Raw genomic sequence first — 25,339 nt, forward strand, 5'->3', positions numbered from 1 at the left:
TCGATGTATGAATCAGAGCAACAAAGAGTTGGCGCCGCAAAATCGCATTGGCATCATTATAGCGCACCGGCTTTTGCACAAGCATAGTACATGGAGTTGTTCAGACTAAGAGTCATAACTTTTCTGTTTTGCCTGGCTTAGCTCGTTTAATATTTCTGGTAGTCCACGCGTTTTGACTGGTCAATGCTGTTGCCGCTGCCCATGTTATTTACAGTCCCGTGAACTGAGGCCCGGCCTCCGTTCCAGGTTCCTGATAATCGCCTCGCTTTGCGCTCTGCGCGGGCGTCACGTGACCTGCCGTCGTCCGCCGCCGAGCCTCTTCAATGGCGATGACGTCGCCGGACGGGCGGGTCACGTGACCAGCAGCGGCTGGTTCCCACGGCAGGCGACGACGCCGGGCTCCCGGGAACTCAGCACGCTGATCTCGCTGGCCGAGATGGGACTCAACCACACCCAGTACCTCTACGACGTCTTGGAGCCGGATATATATCGAACAGGTGAGGGAGTCCGATGCTACGGCCTGACAGGGCCGGCGCCAGGGACGGGTGACGAGCAAGGCGGAACTGATTTCGAAGGGCTACCGATTATCTTCGTTTTAACTTCATTTTCACCTCAATTGGAACAAAGGTGAGAATTTGCCATAAATGCAATTGTATTTGCATTTTGAAGCTAATTAATTAAATGAAGTGGGCGTTGAATAACTGCATTAAGTAAATCGCCGGCGTCATTTTTTGCGATCATTCAGTCAACTTTTTCTAGGCCGAGAGTACCCAGAGGCTTTGTCAGAATTCTCGTTCGTTCTACAGAGACATCGAGGTCACCGTGAACGTAGATTATAGGGCAAAATGAGAACGACAATTTCCGTTAACATAGCCAATCAATGGTCATCTGGGAATGTTAGACCTGCGGTCAGGATTTTCTAGCGAGAACAACTTTGTAATGCAATTTTCGCCATGCGCGCTCTCGACTCTTAGAACAAAAACTTCGGCGCCAGACGCTTCAGGCTACATGGTCGCGTCGTGTCGTCTCGGCGGCTGACATCAGGCGGCGCTCAATGGGCGGCCGAAATGATGACGCATCTGGGAAAAGTAGCTTTGAGCGCTTTAGGGCATCAATTCGTACGTCCAGAAGATAGTCCGGCGGCATGCTCGGCGGCGACGTGGGGACCTCGCCACGTGCCGAGCCCAGCCGGCGCCCGTGGCGGGCCGACACGGGGCCGACGTGCCGCCGTCGTCACGTACCGAGCTCAGCCGACGCTCGCGGCGGGCCGACACGGGGCCGACGTGCCGCCGTCGTCACATACCGAGCCCAGCCGGCGCCCAAGACGAGCCGGTGCGAGGCCGACGCGCCGCCGCCGTCACGTACCAAGCTCAGCCGACGCTCGCGGCGGGCCGACACGGGGCCGACGCGCCGCCGTCGGCACGTACCAAGCCCAGTCAGCGCCGACGCGGGACAGCACGCGCCGTCGTCGTCACGTGCCGGGCCCAGCCGGCGCCCCGGCGGAGAAGCCCGTCGGTTCCGCTCGCTGACGTTTTCGGAGAAACCGGGCGGCCGGCGACCCGCGGAGAAAGTGTGGAACAGCCGGCACACACGTTTTATTCGGCGGGAGAAACCGGCGCCGCTGGCGCGGCCGAGAGCGCTGGTGAAGCCCACAGTCGCGGTCCGGTGCCGCCGCGCCGGAACCGCCGCCCTCCACACCGGAGAAACCGGCGCGTGAGGGTGGCTGTGGCACGCGCCGGCGAGCCGTCCCCGCCGTCACGCACCTATACTTGGAATGGCCCCCGAGAAGCAAGTTATTTTTAACCTTTTGGCCGGTTGCAATGTAATTTCAAGCCTGCGCTTGTTGACGAGCTTGGTGCGATGTTTGAGCAGCTCTTTGGTTTATCGTCTCCAAGCGGGGGCCGCCCAGCGGGTGGGGGGGGGGGGGGGGGGCAGACGGTCAGTTGCCCTCCACCTTACCGGAAGGCAAGGGGCAAGAGCATGTTTTTCCCTCTAAATTTTTGGGAGGACGTTTTTCTCAAACTAAAGGTATTGTAAATGCCCGCAGAGTACCAAAATTCAGATCAAGGAGACCTCCATAACTGAGCTAGAGAGTAATGGAACAGGCTTGGAAGACCCTTTAATACGTCAACAAGTTCGTTTCATTGATCATAAGACCACCTTTACGAATAAGGTAGCCCATTCGCTAGATCAGTAAGCTCAGTGTGTTGTTGAGGGGGCTTTTTTGCTGGCTCGGGAGGCCGCAATTACGAGCTGGAATGCTCTAATTCTCGGTTAGAAGACACACTCTTTATTCAGGAGGTCCCATTTCTGGACCAGAAGACCCCTTTCACGCATCAGATGGCCACGGCTTCCGGGTCAGGATACTCAGTTTTGGGACAACGAGGCCTCTTAGCTAAATTTGGAGGCCCTTTTCATCAATAGCAAGCACCCTGTTCTGGACAAGGAGACTTCTGTGTGCATCAGGAGGCTCTTTTCTGGAACGGGAAGCCCTGTTTTATGGGAACATGACCCTTCGCTGGATAACCAGAGGCCTCCATTTCGGACTTCTTAATCGCCGACATTGACTTACTTAGATATTATGCATGCAGCAGTTTGATAGAAGGGCACATGCCGTCGGTGCCCATTCTCCATGAATACGACACTGCCCAGGAGGCCTCCTGTGAGCAGGCTCCATTTTCCCCAGGAGGCCCTGGAAAACCTGCCCCAAACTCCAAAACCGTGGCGCGGCCCTGTCCCCAGGGGGCATTCCTGAGACCAAAGGAAAACGGCAGATGTCACGAACGCCATGAACTCAAGTCGTGAACTGAAATGAAGTTCATGATGGGCTCAATGCACATGTTTTGCAGGGGACTTTGGCCCATGTCTTGCCAGGTCACCTAGCTATGATCTCTGAAGACAGGGAAAAACGTGCGAGTGACAACTGCAGGATTAGTGTGGTTTATTGGCATTAAATCGTGCCTTTGATACACGATCAATTCAGGATGATAATGCAGGGTATGCTGATCACTTCTGACAGACCACTTTAGATAGTTATGGATCAAGCGATTTTATCAAAGCCTAATGGCCTTGTTTGGTCTCAGGTCGATCATAGGTGGCTTTTCCATTTTCGATTCAGAACGCGCTTTGTGCCTACTTGATCAGTGAAATGTAGTTCCTTACTCGCGATGCTTTATTTTTTCGACTCCGTGTTCAAAGCATCAAGGTTGACTTGACCTGGGGGTCACGGGTCATTCTCAAAAAGCCATGTCAGCGGTTGTTGGATGCCTTAGGCGGTACCTGGTCATGCACTGGTCATTGTTTCGCAGCTCTAACCTAGCTATCGACTAATCATTGCTCAGCAGCTGGAGCCTGGCTATTCACTGGTCGTTGCTTCGCAGCTCTAGCCTGGCTATCTACCGGTCGTTGCCTCGCAGCTCTAGCTTAGTCTCGGGCGAAATGACGTCGGGTGGCTTCCATGATTCAAACGCAAACGACGCGAGTGAAAGCAGCTCCTTGCTGACGACGATCGAGATACTATGTAATGAGGGACTGGATGACAAGGAAAGTTCCGCCTATAATGGCACCAGAAGGCTGATAACACGACGAGAAAGAGCACCCAGGCACGTGAAGACGGGTCGTGAGGATCCTTCTCGCATCCGCATACAAAATAGACACAGGCTCGACGGCAGCCTTGCAGGAGTCCCAGACAACCCTGGGAGAGAAAACATCCGCTGTTTGCGCAACCTTCGCCGTCGCGCTCCCCGGCAAGAGCGCTGACGGCAGGCGGAGGAGTGTTTTCTCCGCGTGTGACGGGGCTCGTGACGTGCCGCCCGTGACGGGGCAGCCGCCGGCCGGTCAGCAACCCCACCCGCTCGGCGCCGGAGAGTGGCAGCTCCTCCAGGACGGTGGCCGCGTCTGGCCGGCGAGTTTCTCTCTTTCGTCACGGCGCGCCAGTCTGCCGCGGCGCCGGTGGTCCGTCCGCTGAGCCCCGGCGCCGGTGGTCCCTCCGCTAGGGTCTCGATGCCAGCGGTCTCTCCGCTGGGGTCCAGACGCCCATGGTCCCTCCGCTGGAGCCCAGGAGTAGGTGGTCCCTCCGCTGGGGTCCCGGCGTCGGTGGTCCCTCCGCTAGAGCCCCGGAGCCGGCGGTCTCCCCGCTGGGGCCCTGGCGCCGGTGATATCGATTTTTATTTGTTTTTTTTTTAGTGTAAGCAAAATCACGACCTTAAGCAAGTCCTGAATCTCAAGTGAATCACGAACACCTGGAATATTGCGCCTTAGATGGCGGCCAGGAAGTTGTGGACTAAATCCTGTCATAACCCATAATGACGGGAGCGAGGGAGTAACTCCAGAACAAGATGGGGGAAGGGGGAAGGGGGGGTGGGGCTCAGAGACAGTTTGAGTCGTCCCTTCTTATGTATTGACATAAGCCTAGTGCCACATGTTTCCAAATGCTGTGATGGGGAAGGTCTCAACCCCCTCCCTCCATTCCATAACACGATAGTTCCCTACCTTAATGGAGACACCCCCAGTTGCTGCTCGGCCCTCACCGGGTTATGTCAAACGTTTTCTGAATCATTTGAGCGTAAGAGGACAAGGCATTACACGAAAAATCGTCTTGAACTTGGCAAGTGTGCCGCAAATTTGTACGCACACAACTCAAGGATAATGTTGCTGTAGGCGCAATCCTTTTAAGAGCATGTGCTTTCTCTACCGAGGCAGAAAATGTATGGGCGTCGGATGGGATGCTCGCTCGTCTCGTGGCTTCCACGCTGCTGATGTTGCTGTCTGTGTCGCTCAACGTCGGCTGCTCCCCCGGCGGAGAGCGGGCACCGCCGACACTCCTGATGTGGCTGTCTGTGTCGCTCCCCGTCGGCTACTCTCCTGACAGAGAGCGAACACCGCCGACGCTCCTGACGTGGCTGTCTGTGTCGCTCCTCGTCGGCTGCTCTCCTGGCAGAGAGCGAGCACCGCCGTCACTCCTGACGTGGCTGTCTGTGTCGCTCCTCGTCGGCTGCTCTCCTGGCAGAGAGCGAACACCGCCGACGCTCCTGACGTGGCTGTCTGTGTCGCTCCTCGTCGGCTGCTCTCCTGGCAGAGAGCGAGCACCGCCGACACTCCTGACGTGGCTGTCTGTGTCGCTCCCCGTCGGCTGCTCTCCTGGCAGAGACCGAACACCGCCGACGCTCCTGACGTGGCTGTCTGTGTCGCTCCTCGTCGACTGCTCTCCCGGCAAAGAGCGAGCACCACCGACACTCCTGATGTGGCTGTCTGTGTCGCTCCCCGTCGGCTGCTCTCCTGGCAGAGAGCGAGCACCGCCGACGCTCCTGATGTGGCTGTCTGTGTCTCTCCCCGTCGGCTGCTCTCCCGGCGGAGAGCGAGCACCGCCGACACGGAAAGGTTTTTGTTGCAAAGGAAACCATCAGGGCATCTCCACGCTAACCACTGTTGCACGCGACGCGTTGTTTCCCACAAGTATTATCATTGACGTAAGCTATCAAGTTATCATGGCGGTAATTTGTGCGTTTCAGTGATTAGTGCTCTACAAATGCACCTATATTTAAGTGTAACGGTTTTCGTGACCCAGACAAGTGCACTTTTTACCGGATCCCTAATCACGCACTACGCTATTCGTGCTGATGGCTGGTTCACAGCTCACCAACCAGATGCCTTGTATAACAGAAATACGCGCATGTCCCGTGCAAGACACGCGGGCAAGATCACGTCCAGGAACCGTTTGCCTGTGCTATTTCTTTTTATGAGTGCCCTGGACGAGTCTGTCTAGAAATCGGAACGATTGAGGTCAGTTCACCGCCTCCTGTCACGTGGTACGGCGGCGGGCCGCCGACCGTGGTCACGTGACAGGGTCGGCAGCCGGCCCGACGCGGCGCGGCCGGCTTGGCCAGCGCAGTTTCTCCTGAGCCGCTGACGGCGGCGGGTGGCCGGCGTGCTGCGCACGGGACTCTCCAGTCCTCAGCTCAAATGGTGAGTCGTCCGACGCTCTGACGCCTGGCTGTGTGCGGCACTGTGCCCCGTTGACCTTCCCTCCGACCTTCACGCGTAAGATATGTGGGCGCCGGGTTCCTGACGCAGGTTCATGACGGAACTTAGTGGTGTATTTGTCCCGTGGGCTGGGTGGCCGGAAGGGTGGAGCTGCATGCTCAGTAGAGCAGTGCTCCGGCTGCGCTGGCGTGTTCCACACAATGGCGCATCAGTCGCCGGCCAGAGCGGCTCGGCCGCGAGACGAGGAGGACCGTCTTCAGACCGGCCGAGACTTCGCTCCGCGCACTCTGTCGAGGGCCCCATTTGGCAGTCAGCGTTCCGGTGGGCGCCGGCGGTGTGAGCGGTGCAGTGGCCTGTGGGAGCGTTTAACGCTCCGCAGAAGTTGACTGAACTCGCCGGCTGGTAGGAGCGGCAGTCAGTTCAGAGCCATGTGGCGTCTCCCGGTCGGGCCGGGCGGTGTCTCTCGGACGGACCGAACGGCATCTTTCGGACGGGTCGAGCAGTGTCTCTCGGTCGGACCGGGCGGCATCTCTCGGTCGGGCCGGGCAGTGTCTCTCGGACGGACCGAACGGCATCTTTCTGACGGGTCGAGCAGTGTCTCTCGGTCGGACGGGGCGGCATCTTTCGGACGGGTCGAGCAGTGTCTATCGGTCGGACGGGGCGGCATCTCTCGGTCGGGCCGGGTGGTGTCTTTCGGTCGGGCCAGGCAGTCCTTGCTTGGTTGAAAGGAATTGTGTTCTAATTTAGCCTTTGACCCCGGTGTCAGCTGGTGCCTCGGAGATGATTGAGAAGAAGCAGTTTTCTTGACTTTTTAATATAGGCTCAAAATGTCTGCGAGGATTGATCATGCGTGTGTCCAGGTAAACGCCGCGGGACGGATGCGCGGGCGACGTTCATGAGAGAAGCATCTCCAACAAAATGCTGTACTCTGAGGATAGTCTGGCCAGGAGTGATTACACCGAGGCGGTCTATACCTTACTTTACCAGTCATTAGCCGAGCTGCTCAACAATGTCCGACGCCTCTATTTTGTCCGGAACGCCGTAAGTTCAGGGCCAAACTGCGTGTTTAGTCCGCTTTGCTTGCAGCGGAAAGCGCCCCGCTGTCTATCGGGACATGATCAGAAGATTTTCCGGGCCTTTATTGGAGGGCAGCATGATATTCGTCGTACGACTGGGTGCGCTATGCTATTGACGACGCAGACTGCCAAGCTGCCTGACAGGCTGACAGACTGACAGACTACAGACTGACAGACTGACAGACTGACGGCTGCCACGGCGTTGCCGCCACGCTCTGTCTGCCCGTGACGTCAGCGTTGCGGCCGGTCCAGATGTGACGGTGGCTGGATTCCCAGCCTTGTCACGGTAGAAAGCAGCTGTGTCAGCAGTCGGTCAGGCTCGCTCCAAGTCAGTCACGATTTGGCTGGCCACACGAACCATGTGTCTCCGGTCTCCGGAGGCCTGCGGCGGCAGCGCCGGGACGCCTGACGGCCGCCGCGTTTACACGCTCTGAGCAGGCGCAGGTCACACCCGCCACGCCCGCTCTGGCGCCTTCGGTGGGTGGACGGAAGACCCTGCCAGATACCAGGGGAGACGATTATATGACGGCACAGCTCTGATCGAGGGCATACGCTGACCGACGCTCGCTGGACGTGTGACCGGACGGGGATGCTTATCGAACGTGTGGCCCGACCGGGCTCCCAGAAGACATGTGATCCGATCGGGCTCCCAGAAGGCGTGTGACCGGACGGGGATGCTTATCGAACGTGTGGTCTGACCGGGCTCCCGGAAGACGGGTGATCTGATCGGGCTCCCAGAAGACGTGTGATCTGATCAGGCTCCTGGAAGATGTTTGATCTGACCGGGCTCCCAGAGGACGTGTGGTCTGATCGGGCTCCCAATGGACGTGTGATCTGACCTAGCTCCCAGTGAACAAGCCACCTCGCCAAACACCCGGCGGATGTGTGACCAGAGTGAGAACGCGGTGGACGCGTGACCTGACAGAGGGCTGAACGGACTTGCCGCCTCTCGACGAGGTACTCGACGGACGCGTCAGTCGGCTGAATACTCGGTGAACTCGCGACTTGACGTGTGACGTGGCCTAGCGTCCAGCGGACGTTGGACGTGGCCGAGTGCTCGGTGGCCGCGCCACCTGACCGTGTTCCTTGCGCCGGACCGGCCGCGGCGGGCGCGCCGGCCTGGAATCGAGGGCAGCGTTGCCGCTCGGCGCGTCCGCCTTGCGAAGTGGGGCGCGACGCCGGTGCGCCGCCGCCGCCGCCGCCGCCGCCGCCGCCACGGCGCGACGCCGGCCGGCTGTCGCCGTCGCGTGTCACCGGCGCCGGTGGTGGTCGCTGCGCCCGCGTGTCACTGCCGGTGGTGATCATCGCCGCGTCCGTGGTCAGCCCGGCCGAGCGACACTAACGGCGACGGCGTCTCCGCAGGACTGTCTCTCTCGCCCGACGAGCCGGGCTCCTACCTGGCCGCCTTCAACCGACAGCGCCCCAAGGCCAAGGACCTCGCCAAGTATGGCTACGCCAGTCTGCATACCAGCCGACTCATCTCGAAAAGGTTAGTGACGGCCAAGGCGCCGCTGGTCACCAGTGCCGTGGCTCTCACTAGAGCTCGGATGAGTCCGCGGTCAGCTGTTTCTATGGGATCACGTCAGGTGTGGTCTGATCTCGGATCTGATCTCCCTTTGAAGCGTGCTCCCGGACCTGCGGCTGTTCGCACTCGCAGAGTGCTGGCCATTCAGTAAGGCAGCTCTGTGAGGCTGCTTGACTCCGTGGTGCGCATTTGAACTCTGGCATGTGGTGGAGATTTCTGGGGTCCCGTTGTGATAATACGTGAGGTGGCTATGACCCCCGCCAGCCGCTCGAGAAATGATTAATCGCGTGGTGCCAGCCATCTGATTATGGAGGATTGTTATGAATGCAAATGGCTTCCCGAAATTATGCCCACGGCAATGGGCAATTTAACGGTTCCAAATAAGACTCGCTGGCCACATCTGGCTCAGGATGTAGACCATCTGTCTTGGACCGGGGCGATCGCTGTGGTATCATTCAAATGCTCCCCAATTGCGTTAAGACTAGGATTACTACCTCTGTCAGTCAATGTATTCCAGAACGGGTTTGTATGGGCTGACTATTGTCATGGAGCGCATGTAATTCCCCAGTCATCCCCTCCAGGCAATTCCTTTGCTCCAAAGTGTGACACACTTCGATCGTTTTGAAAGTCATGCACTAGGAGGACAGTTGAATTCACCAGCCCGTTCGTTTGCGGTCTCCAGCGCACCTCGCTCCTCACCTTTCCACCCTGTCGGGCCGCCGTTGAAGTGGGTCACGTTTACCGGTCTACATCCGGCTCCGTTCCTGACCTACTGGAAGAGGCACGTGCTGCAGCGCTTCGGCCCAGCCGTCGGCACAAAGACCGGTCTCTTGACCGGTGCCAGCTCACCGCCGCCCGAGCGGTCACACGGCCCGCGGCCTCACGCTCCGCCGATATGGGCCACTCGCCGGCGATGGCTGGGGCGGTGATAAAGACTTGACACGGGAGCGTCGGGCCGTGGGAGCTGCTCGTCCGACGCGGGGCGTGGCCGACGCGGCAAGGCCGACGGACCCGGCCAGTGGTCAGAGTCTCGGGCCGAACAGCTCGGTCGCAGGGGTCACTGACCCCGGCTGTCGGCTCCGTGACCGAATCGGCCGGCGCGAGCACAGGCGCCGACCGGTGGCGTATAGTCTGAGCCCGATCTGCGGACGGCTGTGAGGGAGTGCCGGGAAAGGCCTGGTGCGCGCTGCACGGGCGCCCTGCGGCACCGGTCCCTCAGTCGCAACCGGGCCCGGCTCGCCGACGCTGGTTCAGCCGTTTAGAGTCATCTCACTGATCAGCAGCGGGCGCAGCCGTCTGTCGACACCTTATGGATTGGCGCCGCATGCATGACTGATTCCGTTAGCGGCCGGCAGAGACGAGGGCACGGCTGCCAGCTCTGCGCGGAGGCTGCAACCGTCACGCACGGCTGCCGGGCTACCGGCCTCCTCCCAAGCAGAGGCGGCTGCCCAGATGTGGGCAGGTCGCGCTGAGCCAATGACGGGACTGACAATAATCAAGCCAGACACAATGACACAGCTTGCAGCGGCACTGAAAAGCCCTATATCCAAACCATTTCCCGCCAACTTCTTTGGTACCGGCTTCATGCAGTGTCTCCGTACCATCGGTGCCGTGAAATAAGCACCGTTCAAAAGGGCTGAGAGTAATATTCAAGGTTTGTTTTCCAAAACGATGGAGAGAAGATGAAAGAAACAATGCATATGCAGCCGGCTGCGTTTCATTTGTCACCCGACGCTATCCCGTACATAACGTACTCATGCCCACAGGGGTGTATCATCAATTAATCACGCATTTAAACACATGCCAGGCCATTGGCGACCGGCACCTTGGTCGGCCAGTTTGCGTGCTGGGGCTGAGGACGCCAGCTTGTTGTCTCACACCGCCATGTCGGTCCCCTCTCGCGGACCCCTGAGGACCGAGTCCGAGAGTCCGAGAGAGAGTCCGCCGGGCGTCCCCCTGACGGTCGCCGCCCTCGCCAGGTACAACCTGGCCCGCCAGCACATGGTGCAGCTGCAGGAGGTGTCGGTGCGCGGCACGGGCCTCTACGACGGCTGCCCGACCAAGTCGGAGCCGGAGCCGGGCGTGTGTCCGCCGCTGTCGGTTTACTTCAGGTGGGTGCCGCCCCGCGCCGGCAGCTGCAGGCGGTGGGCCCCGCTCGCCGGGGCCGGGATGCAGGGCTAGAGCGAAGTGGAGGTGGAGGTCTGTGTTGCCGCCAGCGCCGTTTGTTGGTGGAGTGAGGCAAGGCAAAGGTGTGAATAGTGACGTTTTAGGCGATTGGTACAAGTTGCGTACTGTTAAATAAAGAGGCGCATTGCTTGTTTGGTATTGTCGACAAATGTTGGGAATGAATTGCGCGCTCGCGCGTTGGTCATTCTCTATGGACGTTACAAAGTAGATAACGGTTTCAGGACGGCCGATGGCAGTTGTAACAACGCTAACAGCAGGTACCTGGGAGCCGCCATGACACCGTTCTCCAGATTCTTGCCACCACGATACAATGATGGTACGTAAATGCACAAGCGGGGTTTTTACTTCGTTTCTGTTTGGATCACTTTGTTGTGGCACATGATTGTCATAACATAATTACATTGTCAAAAGGCAGGTTGCTTGGTTTCCCTGTTCCCGGCAACCGAATCGGCCTTCATATTGCTGTAGCTGCTGTCATTCAGCGGACTGTAGATGCGGCGCCGCTGTGTCTGGGATCATTGTTGCTGCTGTGTCTGGTGCCGCTGTGTGTGGCGCGCCTGTGTGTGGCGCTTATGTGGCGCCGCTGTGCGGCGCTGCTGTGTGTGGCGCCGCTGTGTGTGGTGCTGCTGTATGTGGTGCTTATATGGCACCGCTGTGTGCGGTGCTGCTGTATATGGCGCTTATGTGGCGCCGCTGTGTGTGGCGCTGCTGTGTGTGGCGCCGCTGTGTGTGGTGCTGCTGTATGTGGCGCTTATATGGCGTTTCTGTGTGTGGCGCTGCTGTGTGTGGTGCTTATATGGCACCGCTGTGTGTGGTGTTGCTGTATGTGGCGCTTCTGTGGCGCCGCCGTGTGTGGTGCTGCTGTGTGTGGCGCCGCTGTATGTGGCCCTGCTGTGCGTGGCGAGTGTGACAGCAGGCGGTCGGCGTGTTTGGCAGGCGTCCAGACACCCCGCCGCTCTGTGGCCGATGGTGAGCCGCTGCCGTCGCCCCGAGACGTCAGCATGACCGTCCACCGCGACGTCAACCTCACCTCCACGCGCATCACCATGATGGTCATGCAGTGGGGCCAGTTCATGGACCACGATCTCACCTGTGAGTGACCACGAGCGTCACACGACGCCATGAAAAGGCAACGCTGCCGACTTAAACATTGATTGAGACGTGCCTTGATCCAAGGCACGTCTGCGAGTTTGTCCTCGCTCTCACCATGGCTACGTTAACTCGCAAGTAATACAGCTAGATGTTGGATGCACCTTGGAAAAATGTTTGCGATTCAGAGCCTCATCTAGCACTGTGTCACGTTTGGTGCGCTGTGATAGCTCCCACCGTCTCCCTCTCTGATCCTGGCCGGTACGCTGTGATGGCTCCAGCCGGCTCCTCGCTGACCCCGGCCGGTACGCTGTGATGGCTCCAGCCGGCTCCTCGCTGACCCCGGCCGGTACGCTGTGATGGCTCCAGCCGGCTCCTCGCTGACCCCGGCCGGTACGCTGTGATGGCTCCAGCCGGCTCCTCGCTGACCCCGGCCGGCACGCTGTGATGGCTCCAGCCGGCTCCTCGCTGACCCCGGCCGGTACGCTGTGATGGCTCCCACTGTCTCCCCCCTGACCCCGGCCGGTACGCTGTGATGGCTCCAGCCGGCTCCTCCCTAATCCTGCCTGGTACGCTGCGATGGCTCCAGCCGGCTCCTCGCTGACCCCGGTCGCGGGATTGCAGCGTCGGCGCAGGCGCGGGGCTTCAACGGCTCTGTGCCGCGGTGCTGCCAGGACGGCCGCGAGCTGCCGGCCCCGACCGGCGCCACCCAGACTGCATGCCCATCAGCATACCCAAATACGACCCGTTTTACTCCAAGTATAACCAGTCCTGCATGGAGTTCGTCAGGTACGTTCGCACCGTGCGAGTGATCTTTTGGTTGATATCGGGGAAGGGGGGGGGGGGGGGGCGCTGGGGAGGGCTGTGCGCAATAGGAATTTTCAGCACAGAAATAAAGAAGGAAACAGGTTTGCACTCGCTTCACGCAAATGGATGCATTTTCTGATTGCATCAAATCGCTCTTGAATAAATTCCTTTCCATTTGAGTCGCGCACTGGAGCCGCTGATGTCTGCCTGACCGGACGTCTTGCTTCGCCCGGCTGTACATGTATGAGGTGTGTGGCACCGGCTCCGCCCATCCGGGGTCGGGCTGGCCTGTAGCGTGTGCTGCGGCGGCAGGTCGTCTCCGGCGCCCCGGCCAGACTGTACGCTGGGACCCCGTGACCAGATCAACCAGATCACATCCTTCCTAGACGCCAGCAACGTGTATGGCTCGTCTGACGAGGAAATGAACCAGCTGCGGCTCTTCTCTGGCGGTAAGGACGTGTCTGAGTCGTACTTGGGGTGACTGGACAAACCCCGCCGCGTAGATAGCAGCACCGCCAGCCAGATGGAGACCGGGTCTGGCGATCAGAGGCTGCTGAGTCATTGAGGACGTCGTGAACGCGGAAGCCAGCGGACTTGAAGTGTTTGCGCCGGCTGGTAAATCAAGGTGGACAGAAGTGAACACTGCCATAGGGTGAAGTAGCACCGAATCGAACTGCGCATCGTATGACGTTATCCAGAGGCACGTTCTGCGCGCGGAGCAGCGGTGTCGTCATCACTCTGCGCGTGCTTCCTACAGTGACGTCATCATCCGGCGCGTGCTAGTGCTTGGTGAGCTTGCTGACGCGTGTGCCTGGGGTCGGCAGGCATGCTGAGGTACACCCATCTGCGGTACCGGAAGCCGCTGCTTCCGCCCGGCGACGTCAATGTCCACTCCGAGTGTCGCATGACCAGCGACAACCTCCACTGCTTCACGGCCGGGGATGACCGGGTCAACGAACAGCCGGGTCAGTATTGACGTGCAACCATACACCAACTTTTTACCTGCGCTCTTCATGATGGGCACGCACTGTAGTTGCCCAATGTCGGATATGCGTATGTCCGGAATGTCGTTGTTGCCTGTTTTCATATCCCGGAGCAACCTCTTTATCACGGCGGAGAAAGTTGCTACGAGCGTAGTGGGTGGTGAGTTGCCGGCAAATTGGGGTGCTGGTTTGCCAGATATGCCATGCCCCTCTGTTAACCTGAAACGGTGTCGCGTGGGTCGTTTTGATTCCCAGTCCAGTTTATTTGGAACATAAACTTCCGGTAACTCACCCCTGTGCTGACGTGCATCCGGTCATCTCAACATGCAAGTCACTGCCACAGGCGAACTGGCGTACACCCAGCCCATTCCTTAATTGGGAATAGTTAGTCCCAATTAGTCCGTGCAGCGCACAGCAGCAAAAAGTCGTTGGTAGATGACGACTGCCGTCTTCCACGCGACGGCCGCTGCTGGCCGGAAGCCGTCTTCGGGCGCGGACTAGGGAGCCGGGAGGGTCGCTCACTCCGGCCTGGATGTGGGTCAATCGTTCCGCCCGGCGCTCGGCCGTTCCTCCTCATTCCCCCCCCCCCCCCCCGTCTGACGCGGGTCACGGAGGGTGACGGCCGACCGACTGACCAGTCTCGTGCAGAGGCCGGAGAACTGGCAGCGTGGTGGTGTAAGCGGGGCCAGGCCGGGTCAGACAGGATCGTGGTGTAGCGGGACCCGTTGTAATACTTGCCCAGTTTCATGGTTCCGTGCACTGCTCGGTGCTTGTTTTGTGTCGTAAATATCCAGCCCGGCTTTGCTGGCCGCAATAAGCCACATATCTCCATGCTATAATCGACACGCCAGTCGTTCGAACGCAGCTGGTGGGATGGGTGCAGCCTCCTCGCCTCATGGCCATCCCGCTGGCACCGAACTTCGACACTCACTGCACACGCCAGCCCTTTGAGAACGTTCGAAAGTAAACAAGATGGACGCCGGCGCTACGGTACAAAGCCAATCACTATGGGCTACGTTGCATGTTACGAACGTGTGTCTTCTGTGCCAGGGCTGACATCGATGCACACGCTGTGGATGCGTGAGCACAACCGCGTGGCGCGCGGGCTGGCCCGTATGAACCCGCTCTGGGGCGACGACCGGCTCTTCCACGAGGCCAGGAAGGTGGTGGGGGCTATGGTGCAGGTCATCACCTACAACGAGTGGCTGCCTGTCGTGCTGGGTGAGTCTGAGAGAATGAGGAATTTGGACCTGCCGGATAGTGGTGCTTGTCTCATTGCTGCTTTGTCTAATGTTGTATCAGTAAGTGTTATGTTTAGCTTTTTGGCATCGTGCTAGGTAGTTTGCGACATATTCGTGCTGTCACAGGAGCGTTTTTACCCTCCTGTGTTCCATCGTTTATCCGTCAAGTTCATGAGGAACCATAACTAAAGCTCTCCACTAAAGCATGACGCCAGTTTTGCTTCACTGCTTTTGTGGGCTTAATGTGTCCGTTATACCACAGGGCGTTCCGTCATCAAGATATTTGACGTGACCCTGCAGAAGTACGGCTACTTCTATGGCTACAACAGTTCGGTGAACCCGACCATCGCCAACTCGTTTGGTTCAGCCGCCTTCCGCTTCGGCCACTCGCTGGTCAACAGCAAGCTCGACCGGTGTGTGACAATTCGGCAACTCCGTCAAATTCGGTAATCATCTCGGCGAACTCGGGGCAGTTTCATCTGTTGACCTACGACGAGACACTGACGGTGACCCCAAAGGACATCCCAGGTCGTACAGCACAATAGCATACCATTGAGATTTCGTGATCGGCCCGCTTTACCACAACACATCTGGTGAGACGGTCGGTGGCTAGGCCATGGATCTCGAGCGTCACATTTCCGTCTACGGTGCATTGGCGGCCGGTGGTCGCCAGCGCCGTGCGGCGCCCCGCAGGGGCCAGCGTCCCGTCTGAGCCGCCCGTGACGTCACCGCCTGTCCGGCAGACATCTCGCTGCATCAGGAGCTGATGAACCCGGCGCAGCTGCACAACATCGGCAGCGTCGACCGGCTGATGTTCGGCCTGCTGTACCAGCCGGCGCAGCGGCGCGACGTCTTCATCAGCCGCGAGCTCACCAACCGGCTCTTCCAGACCACGCGTGAGTGACGGCTGGTGGTCCGGCGCAGCGTCGCTGAGATGGCTGCGACCGCCGACAGTCGCGCTGCAGACGAAACACCGTCTCAGAGCCGGCTGTCAAGGTGTCAACAAAGGTGGCTTTGCGCTGTCGCGTCATGAGGGAACTGTGACGCGGCGATTGAATGCGTGGATCGGTGGGCGTCGGGTGGTGCAGAGTCGAGATCAGTCTTGCCTTCAGTCACGACCCTGCGCGCGCGGCCCCGCTCCTCGGCCACCTGGCGACGCCGACCGTCCCGCGCTCTGCCGCCTGGCGGCCTGGCGAAGCCGACCGTCCTGCCCTCGGCCGCCTGGCGACGCTGACCGTCCTGCCCTCGGCCTCCTGGCGACGCTGACCGTCCTGCCCTCGGCCGTCTGGCGACGCCGACCGTCCCGTGCTCGGCCGCCTGGCGACGCTGACCGTCCTGCCCTCTGCCGGTGACCCGCAGAGCCGTTCGGCATGGACCTAGCATCGATCAACATCCAGCGGGGCCGGGACCACGGACTGGCACCGTACAACACGTGGCGGCGCGAGTGCGGGCTGCGCCGCTTCACCAACTGGGGCCAGCTTCTGGAGGTCATGGACGACGACAGCGTCGGCCGCCTGCGCGTGGCGTACCGGTGAGCCGCCGGACCGGTGACAGGCGCGCTCGGTGCCCGCCGCGCCCGCCGCCCGCGCAGCAGACACTGCCGCTGCTGCTAGCGAACTGTGGTACCCGCAGCAAGGGGCCAGATGCTACCACTGGGGAACAGCATGTCACGTGCTGGCATGGGGCGGCGCAATCGTTAGGGTAGGGTTTGAGCGAGCATTTGTGACACTAATTTCACTGACGGAGGTGATAAGCGTGACTGTGGCTGAACTGAGCCCATCAGCAGGCGGTGTTGCGCCCTCGCTTGTGCGCACGCTGTAGGTGATGTGAAGCGGCTTGCTCGCGTTCCGCCGGTGACGGATAATCTGGCTGGCCGGCAGGCACCTGGACGACATTGACCTGTTCGCCGGCGGGCTGGCGGAACGCCCGGTCAAGGGCGGCTTGGTGGGGCCCACGTTCGCCTGCATAATCGGACAGCAGTTCCTCAACCTGAAGGTACCCTGCTGCGCTCCGGGGACTGCTGGAGTGGGAGGCACTGAACGGGGCGCGGGCAGGTGGTGGTTTCTGAAGTTAACTTTTGCGGCTATGCTGGGGCGGGTAACTTGTTTCTTGTAGTGCAGCTGTTTCGTTTGATGCTGCCAAGTACTGAATGGGCTACTCGGTCGTAGGCCGCAGTGATTCATGCACCAAGACTAAGCCCAGACGAAGTTGCACCTCCCCAAGACGATGTTGGCTTTGCTCAGCTCAAACACTGACATGGTCCTAAGCTGCGCTACGTCGCTGGCAGGTGGGCGACAGGTTCTGGTTTGAGAACGGCGGCATGAAGTCATCCTTCACCCCGTCCCAGCTGCACCAGCTGCGGAAGACGACGCTGGCCAGGGTGCTGTGCGACAACCTAGACGACATCGACGTGGTGCGGCCGCTTGTCATGCGAACGGGAATCGTCAGCCAAAGGTGAGGACCGCTGCACTCCCTCACTCGTCAAACGCGTGTCAGAAGGCCCGGCTCAGCGCCGCTCCGCTCGCCAGCCGTGGGCCCGCGCGCAACACCGGCTGCTGTCACGAACGCAGCGCGCGGCGCCTGCTCCCGCCGGTACGTTGGGCGCGGACACTAGGCCCCGACCGCACAGCTGAGCGTCGTCGCACAGCGAATGGGGTGGCGCCGGCCTTTGTCTGTGGGGCGGGTTGCCCGCTGTCGACCTCGGTGGCGCTGGGCTCCGAGGCCACCCGGCCCGGTCGAATGTGACCCATACTGTGCACCGCTCCTGCCAGGAACCGACCCGTCTCGTGCCAGCTGATCCGGCGGGTCAGCCTGCGGCCGTGGGAGGAGCCGCCTCGCGAGGCGACACCGGCCGCCCCGGCCGCACCCGCCGCGGTCGACTCCCTCGCCGAGGACTTCCAGTTCACCCCCAAAAACAAGCCGCACCCTGGTATCGCCGCACTCGGTCTGCAGCATCTCATCGGACCGTCTGAGATTCCAAAGTGAGTTGGGTAGGGACGGTGTGTGTTAGCGAGCAATATCACGGCTGAGGCGGGAGCGTGCGCCTGGTGAAAATACTGGCATTATTTTCTGTGAAAAAGGAAATAACTGTATTGTGTGACAAGTAGGACGCATAACTGTTATCATCCCACCTAGTGTATTCCATTACAACCACACAACACAAATCTCCATTTGACACCTTCATTCCTGATATTCCTGATACTTGGACAAAGGTTTGTCTGTGTGGAGTATATATAATATATGGATAATATATAAGATATCTCACATATAATATTATATATATATATATATATATATATATATATATATATGCGAAATAAGTTTCTGAAACTTTTGACCCGATAGATTGACGGATCGCGATATGGCAGCCTTTGGTCATTTTTTAGGTCACATGGGGTTGATATCTCTGAAGGCATCTGACTAATGAAAAAGATATCAAACGCAAAAAAGCCAAACCGTCAAAGAAGCCCAACAAATGTTCCAGACATTAAGTTTTGCGTTCACCTACATTTGGCGGCGTGTCCTTTTCGCCTAATGTCACGTACCCTATGGTGACTTCTAGCTTTCTGAAAACGACTGACTAGATCTTTCAGAATTTGAGGTTAAATTTTCGTCTAAGAAACGTGAGGCTAAAAACTAGTGTAGTGCCCAGAGATGCTCGTTTTCTGGGCCTTCCGGAGTCTGTCTAAGGAATTGTGTCGGGACTATCTTGGTGTTGTGCCGCGGGTGGGCTCATTAAACTAAAACTTCCAAAAAAGGAATCCCTTGCTCACGCATGATTACCAATCGCGCACGGCTCCGTCCAAACCTGAAATCTGAGAACTGATGACGTCCCGCCCCGGTCGATGCGTCGCGGAATGCATCAGCCTCTGGAAATAAACAACGCCGTCATCTGGCGAGATCTGCGTCCGTGAGATGCATTCTCCTTGCGTGATAGGAGGCGTGTTCTCGCCGGGCCAGAGGAGTTTTGCCCTCTGCGGGTCGGCTGCTCCCTGACCGCTGTGTCACGCGTCTCCCGCCTCCGCCCGCAGCCCGCTGAACAACCAGCGTCCGCCGCCGCAGTACCTGCGCGAGGACGAGCTGGAGGCGCCGCAGGAGCCGTCCGAGAGCTACCTGGACGAGATGCCGCAGCAGCTGTCGCCAACCGCCGCCCTCGCCGGTCAGCCTCTGTACGACCTGCTCGACCTGGGCGACCTGCTGGCAGGCCGGCAGGCGCGCGGGCGGCGGGCGGCGCCGGCCGCCTGAGAGCCGCAGCTCCAGCGCCTCATCTCCAGCGTCCCGGCAGCACCGCAGCCGCAGCAGCGCAGGGCAAGTCACGCTCCGCCCGCGGCGCGGGGCCGCAGAGGCCTGGTCTTGTCGGAGCAGTGTGTTGCCCTCGTGTCGCTCCGTCACGTCACAGGGCCTCAGCCGGATGACGTGCCAGCCCGGATGACACCGGCCGGGTTGGGGAGGTCGAAGGTCGGCCCCCCCACCCACCCCGCTGAGACCAGCCGGCGGGCGGGCCCGGGGTCCCTGAGGGAGCGGCAGCTGCGCAGGGACCTGCTGCTGGACAGTGGCAGGGCTGACCTGTCTGTCAAGGATGGCCGCCGCCGCCGCGGGGAGGTCAGAGCATCGGCGACGACAGACACCGACCGCGCACGGGGTGACCGGGGACGACCGACACGCCTCGTGGCGGGACATTGCGGCACTAACTCGTAGCTGTAGTGACGTAACTAATCACTGTTTTTGTTGCTAGATGTGTAAGCGTGAGCCATGCTCCTGAGCCTTTGGTCGTATGAGCTTACTGAACCAGTCATGGTGTTGATATTGGTCGGCCCCAGAGGAGCTCGTTTCAGTCTTGTTTTGCTACTTCGCATACTTGAGGGGGTTATGAGACAGTTACCACGTAATGTATTTGCGGACAAGACTGGGACCATCGAAACAACATTTGGAGAGGAGTTTGTGTGAACGCTCCTGACGATGGAGTTAATTATTTCCATCTAAGCATGATCTCGTCACGTTAAGTCACTGGTCACTGACTTTATTCACTACGGAATTCGCTTCGTTTTTGTGTTCTTTTTCAACCCGATACCGGGATTGTAGGGCGCGACTGTGTAACCCCATGTGATGTTGACTGAGGAAGTTCATGTGTAACAAGCCCACCGCCTAGTAGCTGGACACAATGCACCAGACAGTCACACGCCTGCCCCGGTGCGGGCTGCGCTGTGAGACGCCGCGTTTCCGACGTCGGCAGCTTGTGAACTCGAGCCCTGTCACGCCCTGTGCGCTCCCACCGCAGGGCAAACACGATCTCCAATGTGTGGTCAAAGCCGGCAATAGTTGCCATTCCGGAATGATGGATGAGTAGAAACCGTCTCGCTTTTTTGTACTCGTCGCTCAAATGATATGGGTTGTAAGCGAGATTTTGATTGGAGGAGCCCACGTTTGTACTCTCAGAGTCATCAATTTTAAGCAGGTGAATGAATGGGAATTGCCTATAAGAATGTTACAAGAAGGAAAAATAGCAACAGAAGCTCAGAATGGGAACTTCCTATGCAAGTTTGACTTTGCAGAAACCCACCTTTTTATTTTTAAAACATTCAACTCAGAGCTTTTGAATGGACAGATTTCTGGGATACCAGCTCACGCTAAGCAGTGATTGTTGTGTGAGCTCTGAACCCTGTCATCCGATCGCGCAGTCTCAGGTCGGCGACAGAATTTTGTGGCGAAAGCTTGGCAATCCCTTAAACAACTCGAATATGTACAAGTCAAAATTATAGTGTTGTCCTCTTTGCGCTAACCTAGCCGCTCGACAGAACGTTGACATAACATGCTCGACCTCACCCATAGGCCACCGGTCTGTCTGTCAACAAAATCTGACGGTTTTGCACATGACGCAACATTAATTCTGACGCACCTGAGACCCGACTGATAAAGCTGTGACCTGACAATAGGCCGATTTGTTCGAGACGACTGACACGCAGCTGTGTCCGTGTTGCCCGGAGGCTACACTTGGGACGACGTGCGAATACTTGTGTGCCCCAGTCCGACGCGTATGCGAAAAGTGACTCTCAGACCAGAACCTGACGCCTAGATCAGAGCCTGACACTCGGACCAGAACCTGATCCTCAGACCAGAACCTGACGCCTAGATCAGAGCCTGACACTCAGACCAGAACCTAACGCCTAGATCCGAGCCTGACTCAGACCAGAGCCTGATATCTAAATCAGAGCCTGACAGATCGAAACCTGACGCCCAGACCAGAACCTGATATCGAGACCGGAACCTGACATACAGACCAGAACCTGCCACTCAGAACAGAACCTGACACTCAGGTCAGAGCCTAATACTCTGACCAGAACGTGACTTTTGTGTTAAAATCTCCTGAGGCTGGACCAATATACAAATGGCTTGAGTGTTTCCCTGCCCACATGCGGGAAGTGATGAAAACTCTGTCGTCATGACACCAGACGGATATGCCGTCATGATACCAGACGGACATGTTGTCATGATACCAGACGGATATGTCGTCATGAGACCAGACGGATATGCCCTAGACTCGACTGGAGCCGAACTCGTGCACTCTGACGCTGACTGATGACTGAAGCCTTACCGCCCTTTGTTTTGGCTGACTTTATCGGGCCGGTTTCTGTGCTGTCCGCCATAGTCTCAATTGTGTTTATCCGCCAAAGTCTCGTTCAGGACACCTGAACGAGACCTTTGCGGACGAAATCACCCCTTAATTTTGCGTGTACGCACATGTGAACTGTGTCAGACGCAACATGACGTGACTGTGTGTGTTGCATTGCTCGTGCGTGGTTCTTGATAAACTTGAAGGCAATATTTCACTGTTTCCAACTCACGTGGAACGCGCCGAAACAATGCAGCACCCACCTGATGCCTAGGCTGTGGGGAGAACTGAAAGACAAACGACTGTTGTGGTCCCTGACGAGATACTACGCCCCGACTAGTGCCGACTGCCGGAAAACATGTGCTGACAACGATCCGCCCAACGACGTGCCGACTTTTGTTCGTAAGACGTAGGTGTTGTGCTTTACAGTGGGGCGATCACGCGGTGCTCTGTGCTCAGATGACTTGTACTTCACCATTCCACGAGCATGCGAAACCATAGTTTAGTTCGTGCGTTGGATGCGGCAGAGCAGATTGCCTCGCCTAGTGGACGCGCAGACATTACAAGCCCCTTGCCATTAGGTCATAGTATGTGAGCATATGGAATCAGGTAGCGCGTAGCCACTTTGCCTATGCGCCCATCCATACATGGGCGCGGTTTTCCTGGCAGGCTTGGAAACAGCTTTCAGGGTTGTTCAAATCGTCGGACGGAATAAAGCATGAGTGCCAGTCTGACCGCTCATTGAAAGCAAGTGACGAGGTCGACGTGAGACGGCTTCCCGACATCTGACTGAGGTCCCAGGTCAAGTTAGACGACTCCCCGACATCTGACTGAGGTCCCAGGTCAATTGAGACGGCTCCCCGACATCTGACTGAGGTCCCAGGTCAAGTGAGACGGCTCTCCGACATCTGATTGAGGTCCCAGGTCAAGTGAGACGGCTCCCCGACATCTGATTGAGGTCCCAGGTCAAGTGAGACGGCTCCCCAACATCCGACTGAGGTCCTGGTGTCAAGTAAGACGACTCCCCGCCATCTGACTGAGGTCCCAGGTCAATTGAGACGGCTCCCCGACATCTGACTAAGGTCCCAGGTCAAGTGAGGCGGCTCCCCGACAACTGACTGAGGTCCCGGGGTCAAATGAGACGGCTCCCCGACATCTGACTGAGGTCCTGGTGTCAAGTAAGACGACTCCCCGACATCTGACTAAGGTCCCAGGTCAAGTGAGACGGCTCTCCGACATCTGACTTAGGTCCCAGGTCAAGTGAGACGGCTCTCCGACATCTGATTGAGGTCCCAGGTCAAGTGAGACGGCTCCCCGACATCTGACGAGGTCCCAGGTCAGGTGAGACGGCTCCCCGACATCTGACTGAGGTCCCGGGTCAATTGAGACGGCTCCCCGACATCCGACTGGGGTCCTGGTGTCAAGTAAGACGACTCCCCGACATCTGACTGAGGTCCCAGGTCATTGAGACGGCTCCCCGACATCTGACTAAGGTCCCAGGTCAAGTGAGACGGCTCCCCGACATCTGACTAAGGTCCCAGGTCAAGTAAGACGGCTCCCTGACATCTGACTGAGGTCCCAGGTGTAATGAGACGGCTCCCTGACCGTGGCTAAGGCACCAGGTCCACTGAAAGAACTGGCCGATATCTCACCCGGGTGAGTTAGTGTGAGGACTGTCAGATATCCAGCTGGTGTCAGGAATCTGGTATGAGAACTGTTGTGCGCTGGACTGCAAACTCACCTTTAATACTTATCTGCTCTAGTAATGTATCATGAAGATTGTCAGACACCTGACATACGCTCCGGACCTAGTATGAGGACTGCCAGACACTTGACAAACGCTCTGAACCCAGTATGGGGACTGTCAGAAACCTGACTGACGCTCCGCACGTAATATGAGGACTGTCAGACACCTGACTGACGCTCTGGACCTGATATGATGACTTTCAGACACCTTACTAACGCCCTGGACCCAGTATGGGACGGTCAGATATCTGAATGACACCCCGGACCTAGTATGAGGACGGTCAGATATCTGAATGACGCCCCGGACCTAGTATGCAACTATCAGACACTTGAATCATGTCGCGGGCCTAGTATGATAGCTGTCAGACGCCTGAATCGTATCCCGGACCTAGGATGACAGCTGTCAGAAACCTGACTGACGCTCCGGACGTAATATGCGGACTGTCAGACACCTGAGTAACGCCATGGACCTAGTATGGGGATTCCAGACACTTGACTGGCACTCTGGACCTACTACGAAAGCTGTCAGACACCTGAACTACGCCTCGGACCTAATATGAGGACTGGCAGACATCGGAATTTCGCCCCGGACCTAGTATGAGCACTGACAAACGTCTGAACAACGCTTCGGACCTAGTATGAGGACCGACAGACATCTGAATTGCGTCCCGGACCTAGTATGAGGACTGACAGACATCTGAATTTCGCCCTGGAACCTGCCACGAGGACTGTTAGATGCCTGACCATGACATTTGACACTTGACGTAGGTTTGGGATCTGCTGACTACTGAACATCTCTCTCAGACCCCGGGTGTAATGTGGGCGCTGCCCGACGCTTGAATGATACGGTGTCAAGTATGGCCGGACACCTGACTGGTGACCTTTGTAGTCTGATGTAGCCGGACATGACCAATGACCGTCCTGTTTCACCTGAAGAGCCAGTGACAACGACTGAGGTAAATCATTGGAGCGGGTCTCTCAACATGCGATGGGCACACAGTTTGACCTAACTAGTGACGCGAGCATAAACGGGAGCATTGGCTTCATCTAACCAGCTAGTGACACTTGACATGTATGAGTTGACCTGTACAGTAATTGATGCTGTTTTGGTGTCATGTCACCCCACTGAATAAGGAATAGTCAACTAGTATGGTTTGCGCTGACCAACAACGACCCGCGCGAGTTTTAGTCTGGACGTTACTGTAGTGACAAGCGACATGTACGACATAACATAACTAGGTAGTGACGATTCGACCTAACCATCTTGTGCCGCCGTGGTCACAATGAGTGCTTTGCACGGGTGCAGTTACTGCTCGACCTAACTGACTGATGAAACTCGACTCGTATCGTTCCATGTCACCACCTCGTGACACTTGACTGGTGTATATTCACACGACCAGCTAGTTACCCTTGTCTAGTATTTTCACATGGTCAACTGTCGATAAGTGACGCTTGCCTGGTGTAGCTTTGCCTTACCGTCCTACGACGATGGTCGACTGTTGATTAGTGACACTTGACTGGTGTAGTCTTACCTGACCGTCCCACGACGATGGTCGACTGTCGATTTGTGACACTTGACTGGGGTAGCTTTACCTCACCGTCCCACGACGATGGTCGACTGTCGATTAGTGACACATGACCGGTGTAGTCTTACCTGACCGTCTCACGACGATGGGTCGACTGTTGATTAGTGACACATGACCGGTGTAGTCTTACCTGACCGTCCCACGACGGTGGTCGACTGTTGATTAGTGACACATGACCGGTGTAGTCTTACCTGACCGTCCCACGACGATGGCCGACTGTCGATTAATGACACATGACCGGTGTAGTCTTACCTGACCGTCCCACGACGATGGTCGACTGTCGATTAGTGACACTTGACTGGGGTAGCTTTACCTCACCGTCCACGACGATGGTCGACTGTCGATTAGTGACACATGACCGGTGTAGTCTTACCTGACCGTCCCACGACGATGGCCGACTGTTGATTAGTGACACTTGACTGGTGTAGTCTTACCTGACCGTCCCACGACGATGGTCGACTGTCGATTAGTGACATTTGACTGGGGTAGCTTTACCTCACCGTCCCA

At 57.8% G+C, this 25,339-nt stretch overlaps 1 pseudogene; it reads left to right on the top strand.

Moving 5' to 3' along the window:
* Positions 1–252: 252 nt before the first annotated feature.
* On the top strand, positions 253–20,130 carry LOC119102705 (peroxidase-like; annotated as a pseudogene).
* The last annotated feature ends 5,209 nt before the right edge of the window (positions 20,131–25,339 follow it).

The sequence above is a fragment of the Pollicipes pollicipes genome, unplaced genomic scaffold (genome assembly GCF_011947565.3).
Source record: "Pollicipes pollicipes isolate AB1234 unplaced genomic scaffold, Ppol_2.1 Scaffold_5724;HRSCAF=6776_pilon_pilon_pilon, whole genome shotgun sequence".
In the NCBI taxonomy this organism is placed as follows: domain Eukaryota; kingdom Metazoa; phylum Arthropoda; class Thecostraca; order Pollicipedomorpha; family Pollicipedidae; genus Pollicipes; species Pollicipes pollicipes.